The sequence below is a fragment of the Peromyscus maniculatus genome, chromosome 10 (assembly GCF_049852395.1).
Source record: "Peromyscus maniculatus bairdii isolate BWxNUB_F1_BW_parent chromosome 10, HU_Pman_BW_mat_3.1, whole genome shotgun sequence".
In the NCBI taxonomy this organism is placed as follows: Eukaryota; Metazoa; Chordata; class Mammalia; order Rodentia; family Cricetidae; genus Peromyscus; species Peromyscus maniculatus.
The window spans coordinates 53,714,617-53,721,646 of NC_134861.1; the positions used below are offsets into that span (position 1 = coordinate 53,714,617).

Sequence of the window (7,030 nt, forward strand, 5' to 3'; positions counted from 1 at the left end):
CCACTAACTCCCTTCCCATTGCTCGATGACCTTGTGCAGGTTTTAGTCAAGGGTGCTCTCACCATGCCTGTGAATTCATATGTGTACCTGCCCCACTGTGTCTGACATTACTGTTTCCCTGTACTTGTTTATCACCCCTGGCTGCTAGACTCTTCCTGTCCCCTCTTCCAGAATGATCTCTGAGCTTTGGGAGGAAGAGGTCCACTATATATATCCTGCTTAGAACTGAGCATTCTGTAGCCTCTTATCTCTACAACTTTTTTTTTTGATATTTATTTATTTATTAAATGCATCTAACACCATCAGATTTTGTACATAAATTATACTTACAAATGTAAATATGTCACAAATATGTAGTTTCATTAGCTGCATATTTATAAATACTTAAGTTATATTCAGGCAAATAACCTACAATAGGTACATTCTTGGGTATTTTTATCAGTTGTTTCAATGTGTGATTGGGTCACTACAAATTGAAAATAAGATTAATTTCAGTCAAGCCAGTGACTTTCAAAATAGCTAAAAGTAATTTTAATTGTGAACAATTGTTCTTTTTTTAATCTCTACATCTTGACAACTTGTGTGTCTCTGTGTTGCTTCTACTGAAAAGGGACGTTTCTGTGATTAGACTTGAAAGACATGCTGATCTAGAGGAATAACAATAAGCTATTAGAAGAAGATTTAATACTGTGTTTACTTGGCAAAAATATAGCAGTAGGTTCTTCCCTTGAGCCTAAGACCTGTCTAGCCTAAGCTTCTTGGCTCAATAGCAGCGATAGGTATGAGTTGCAATTTGTGAAATGCGACTTTCATCTATTCAGAAAGTGGTTGGTTCTGCCCATGATGTTCTTGCCACTGTTGCACCAGCGGGCAGGTCTTACCAGACCAGATTTATTGTAGTGCTCAGGGTTCCAAGTTCGATGACAGTCAAGATTATTTTTCTCCTTTGATAGTATACATAACTTTCAGGACTGTCAAAGCTAACCAGGAGGGAGGAAGCTTCCGGGTGAGTATCAGCTTGATTTCTCCATATTCCATGACCTGCACAATCCATTCAAAGCAACACTTAGACACAGACCTGACTAAACAGCAAGATAACTCAGACGTACATCTCTTAGATTTTCTACTCTAGGCTTTCATTTAAAATTTTGTTGCTTTCTCACTAGCATTTCCAACTGGAAAATACAGCCTTTAAAATTATTTGCTCTGCATTAGATATGTTAATTTTTCTAGTCAAAGAGCTAAAGAAAATTTATTTCATCTCTGTTTATGCTGCTTAGCAAGTCCTTCCCAATCATATCTTAACTGTGTTTTGTAAACATATATTTTCGTTTCCCATAGGTTTCTAAAACCAAAGGAAAAAAAATAACTTTTTTTCATTTATTTTGCTTAGCTAGTAAGACCATTACATTAAATTTCCTCTTAATTGAGCAAACTGTCTGGTAGCATTTTAAATAGGCAACAATATTTACCTATGTTCGCACTGCTCTCATGTAACTATTTTTACATATTAATTTGTAATGGTCTATGTTTGCATTTCACATGACTGCAGTTGTGGTATGTATAATAACACTTTCTGTTTTTAATGTTTGAATGTATAATACAATTGTTTCACTTGCCCATGAACTTTCTATTGCCTAAAGAAGATAGAGAGGGGGAAATTCACAACTTCAAAGCATAGTTGAAAGGCTCTCTTGATCCAGACACCTATCAATCATCTTCTGCTCATTTGACTCCGAAGTGTGACTGGTGATGCTGCAGCCCCCAATAAACTGTTCATTTCCCCTTCATGCATGTGTTGCTCCTCAGACCTCATTGTCTTTTGGTGCCTAGCTTCTATTCGTCTTTCTGCATTAGATGATGTGTCACTTTCATTCAGAAAACATTCCTGCACTGCTTTATAATTTAGGAATAAAATCCTTCCTATATTTTGATCACAGAATGTTTCATATTTTATTTTAATCATCTAAATATCCCCCACAGCTTTCTTCTCACCATTAACATGGTTATGTGCAAACCCTGAAGACTCCTGCTTGTTTTTGGGGTTTTTGTTTGTTTGTTTGTTTGGTTTGTTTTGTTTTCATGAAGTGAGTTAGGGTTGATTTCAATTAATAAACAAATAACTCTAAATATCAGTGATTTATCATGGGTTTCTTTTAAATATATGTATATGTATTGGGAGACTGCTACAAAGAGCTTGCTTCTATGTTCTTTGCATTGACAAAGATAGCTTTGTATCTAATGATGTCAGCTACTTCAAGAGAGAGAAAGGGAGTCCATAGTGAAGTCCACAACGGCTCACAAAGCATCTCTTTGAAATGGCACATGCCATTCTGCTCACCATTCCCCATGAAAGAACACAGAGCCCTAGGATGGGGAGAAGTCAACTCCTACAATGCCAAGTGGGAAAGCCATATACAACCGCTGAACAGGATTGGGAATCAGCATCTATAACTGGTCTCTGAACATATTATGAACTTCCTGTTGGTTTGTGGTCTTTCAAATTTGATGGCATAATTCCCACCAGGATGGAATGCCTTCAGGAGGTAAGCATATAATAAAGGTTGACCCCCTAATGTTAGACTGGTGCTCTGCAGGTGCATATGAGATCAAGACTGCTGCTTTTCTCCTCTTCCTGCTTTTTTCCTTACAGATATATAATGAGATGGTGGCCATCTGAAAACCAGGAAATCACCAGCACTGTTCTTCTCTTCACTGGGACATTGTGTGTTTCACCCTCCAGAATTGTAGAGATAAATGTTTGTAGCCAGGGCTACACAGTTTGGGTAATTTTTTTTTTATAACAAATCAACAGACTAATCTATTAATATAATGATTTACCAGGACTAACATAACAAAGTAATACAAAGTACTTGAACTATAGGAGGATAAAATATCCAATGTCAGAGTGTCACCTATTGGTGAAATTATTAAGGCCACTCCATGTAGTTAAAAGGGAGGTTTATTTAGTGGCATAACTTACAAATAAAGGGATAGGTAGGTTGCAGGGTCTAGGAAAGGTGTGGCGCAGTCTGGCGGTGTTCTCTGGAGAACTCTGCTCAATCTACCTTGGTCTAGGAACCAAGAGAGACAGCACATCCAGACCTTGGGTCCTCAGGGTCCTCTCTTGGCCCCGCCTTGAAGGTGTGACAGTTACCAAAGCCTCAGTGGGGGTTGGAACTTCCAGATCAAGGTTGGAATGGCTACCCACTACAGTCACCAGGATTGATTTCTTCAGAAAACCGTGAGGGAAAAATTTCTGCTGGGCCACTCTCCTTGCCTTGCAGGAACCTTCTGTTCCCTGTCTGTTCACGTGATCTCACTGCATGTGTGTGTCTGTTAGCACATTTTACAGTATTATAATTTGATGAAGTCAGACTTAAATGAAAATTGGAATAGTTATGAGAAATGTTGTTTAGAAGAGTAGTAGAGTTGATTTAAAGCCCCATCTAATGTGTTCTAAATATGAAGAATACTCAGGGCATTCAAAGTTTGACCAAAGTTACTGAATTAATGTCAGATGGTGTTATTAATTAGCAAACTGCCTTTTCAGAAAGCATGCCAGTAATACACACATACATTTTATTTTTAAATTAATGTATTATGAATTAGCCCAATGTGAGAGAATTTATATTAAGAAAATACCAAGTAGAAAAAATAATTCTAAAAAAGTGTTAATTATGTTTTCTCTATAAGAGTAAACATCTGTAAATGATTTTCTCTGCCTAAAAATAAAATATACTCTTTAAAGCACCAATGTAAAGCTTGCACAAAGACAAGAAGAACAGCCATGATTCAAAACTTGATGAACAATATTGCTTAGTGCCAATAGTATGCATTACTTCACATATATGTGGGTTGAGTTGTATTCCCCTTTTCCCAAACCCATATGTTGAAGTCCCAAGACACTGCAACTCAGACTTTAACATAATTTAGAAGCAGGACATTTTAAAGTTAAGATGGATTCCAGTAGTCCCTAATCCAATAATGCTGACATCCTCTTCCTAATTTCCATTTACAAAAATGTCTTGTTTTCCATATTGTGAATCTAGCCACTAAAAATCCATTGTCCGTGTCTCTCACTGCTTAAATCAAGTTTTCTTTTAAACACTTGGATGCAGTTATTGTAACTACTGTTATCTTTTCAGACTAGTTGCATTGTCTTTTTTGCCCTTGTGCTTGATTTCATTTAAAGACTGCTGTTCATCAAGGGACTCATTTTCCTGCATATTGGCATTTTTAGCAATGATCTTATTAGTTTCTGGATATTTTTTATAATGAGCAATTTACTGTCTAAATTTTTGGTATTTTCCTCTATAGAATGCATATTTGGCTTCATCATTACAGACATTTAAGGATTTCCCAATCTGTTGAATACTTTCGAGTCCTCTTTATAATATTCGTTGTAGAAAATGATAACTTCCCTTGTTACTAATGTATAATTAATGTGGGGTCTCCATTGAATACTCAAGACTATCACTAAGAATTCTATAGAACCAACTTTGTACCTATCCACAACACAAATATATAATATAGTTCTCAGTAAATAATATGAAGACTAATATTCATATATATGTCTTCCTACTTTTCAAAGCTTTACAGTTCAGTTGCTGTAACATTAAGTTCTCTATAATCTGGTCTCCATCTCCTTCACTGACAGTAAATATCTTCATTAACTTTGCACCCATTTTTCATTTTACAAAACTATAATTGTCTATTAAATAATGGCCCTCATTCACCCTTTTCTCAAGTTCTTAGCAACAATCATCTGATGTTTTACGCCCAAAGGATTTTATTACTGAATCTTGTCTAAGTGTAATCATGCAGTATTTGTCCTTCTGTGTCTACTATATTTGGCTTAGCATGTTTTGTAAAGCTGTCAGAATTTTATTACTATTAAATATAAATATAAAGTAAGCATCATTCTTATGCCAATACTGGATAGGCACAAAACAAAAAGAGAAAACTATCAATTAATTTTACTGATGAACATAGATGCTAAAATCCAGAAATCCAAATTCAAGAGTGGGTTAAGAAGATCATACACCATGAATAAGATGGGTTCATTCCAATTGGCAAGTTGCTTCAACATGGCAAATCAATAAGTATATTCCACCACATAAATCAAATAATCATCTCAATAGGTACAGAAAATGCCTTCCATAAAGTTCAGAAATCTTATGAATATGAAGCATGAAGAAACTATGAATGGAGGGAACCATTTAATGTGGTGGTTTGAATGAAAATGGCCCCCATAGGCACATAGGGAGCAGCACTATTAGGAGGTGTGGTCTTGTTGGAGTAGGTGTGACCTTGTTGGAGGAAGTGTGTCACCAAGGGTGAGCTTTGAGGTTTTAGAAGTTCAACCCAGGCTGACTGGCTCACTCTTCCTTCCTGATGCCTGGGGACCCAGGTGTAGAACTCTCAGCTCATCTCCAGCACATGTCTACCTGCATGCTTTCATACTTCCCACTATGACACTAATGGACTAGACCTCTAAACTGTAAGCCAGCCCCCAATTAAGTTTGTTCCTTTATAAGAGTCATAATGTCTCTTCACAATAATAGAATTCTAAGACATGTGACATGCTTACAACCAACATTATACTAAACGATGAGAAACTGAAAGCACCTCTTCTGAAGTCTGGAATGAGACAAACATGTCCACTTCCCCAACTCTAATTAAATACAGTTTTTAGTGGCTTAGCAAGAACACTGAGACAAGAGAAATAAAAGGGATTCAAATAGGAAAGGAAGAAGCATATGTGCATATATGCAGAGGATCTGGTTCTGTTCCATGAAAGCTCCCTGGTTGTCGGTTTGGTCTCGGTTATTAGTTCAGTCTCTGTAATTGAAGCCACGTTAGTTGGTTCTGATGGTGTCCTTGATTCCTCTAGCTCCTACAATCCTTCCTTCCCCTCTTCCATAGGATTCCCCAAGCTCTGCCTAGTGTTTGGCTGTGGATCTCTGCATCTGTTTCTATCAGTTGCCAGGTGAAGCCTCTCTGATGACAACTGGGCTAGGCACTAATCTGTGAGCATAGCAGAATATCATTTGGCATCATTACATTGTCTTTTATGTTTGTTTGCTTGTCTTATGACAGTTACATTTGGTTGTATCTTAGGTTTATGGGTTATCCAGCCTCTGGGTCCTGGTGCTCCAGGCAATGTCAGGGGAGGACTTTCTTGTGGTATGGGTCTCACAGTGGCTCAGTCATTGGTTGGCCACTTCCACAATTTATGTATCACTTTTACTGCAGCACAACTTATAGGCAGGACAAATTGTAGGTCAAGGTTATATTACTGGATTGGTGTCCCTATCTCTCCACTGAAAGTTTTGCCTGGTTACAGGAGATGGCCAGGTCACGCTAGTACCCCCTACTGTCAGAAGTCTTAGCTTAGGGTCCCTTCTGCACAAAGGAATTCTATGTGACCATAAAGAAGAATGATTATTCATTCACTTGTAGATGGACAATAAAAGTATAGATGTTCATCAATGGATGAGGTGATAGCGAAATGCGGTGGGGTAAAATACGTATTGCAATATTATTCAGCTGTAAAGAAAATGAAATCATGAATTTCTGAGGAAAAAATGCATGGACTTAAAATGTATAATAACAATCAAGTTCACCAAACTCACAAAGAAAAAAGTGTTCTCCCTTATATGTGGATCCTAGCCCACAATATACCCATGTCCATATGTTAACAGTTTTGAGTGTGGATAGGTACAGTATAATACTTAGAAAGGAAACCAAGAAAGGATAAATTTCAATGATAAGGAAGAACAAAATGCAAGCATAAGGACACACGACTATGAAAGAAGATATAAAACTAATTTATTTTCTAATTTCAACTCTGTCATAACTTAGGGTGATTTTTTTCTTTTGTTTGCTAGTAGATAAGTGTATATAAATGTGATAGTGGAAGCATAAAACTCTAAGTGAAGCTAGTCTAAATGTAAAGAAACTCACTTAAAAATGTAGAATTTTAGAACGGGTGTTTATTTGAATGGCTACTTTAATCTACCTGTGT

General features: G+C 36.8%; 1 long non-coding RNA gene across 1 annotated transcript; it reads left to right on the top strand.

Moving 5' to 3' along the window:
- The first annotated feature begins 2,191 nt into the window (after positions 1 to 2,191).
- LOC143267608 (uncharacterized) lies at positions 2,192 to 4,659 on the top strand. Its single transcript, XR_013042910.1, has 3 exons — positions 2,192 to 2,546; positions 2,654 to 2,786; positions 4,595 to 4,659. It is a non-coding gene; the product is annotated as an uncharacterized LOC143267608 (long non-coding RNA).
- Positions 4,660 to 7,030: the final 2,371 nt, after the last annotated feature.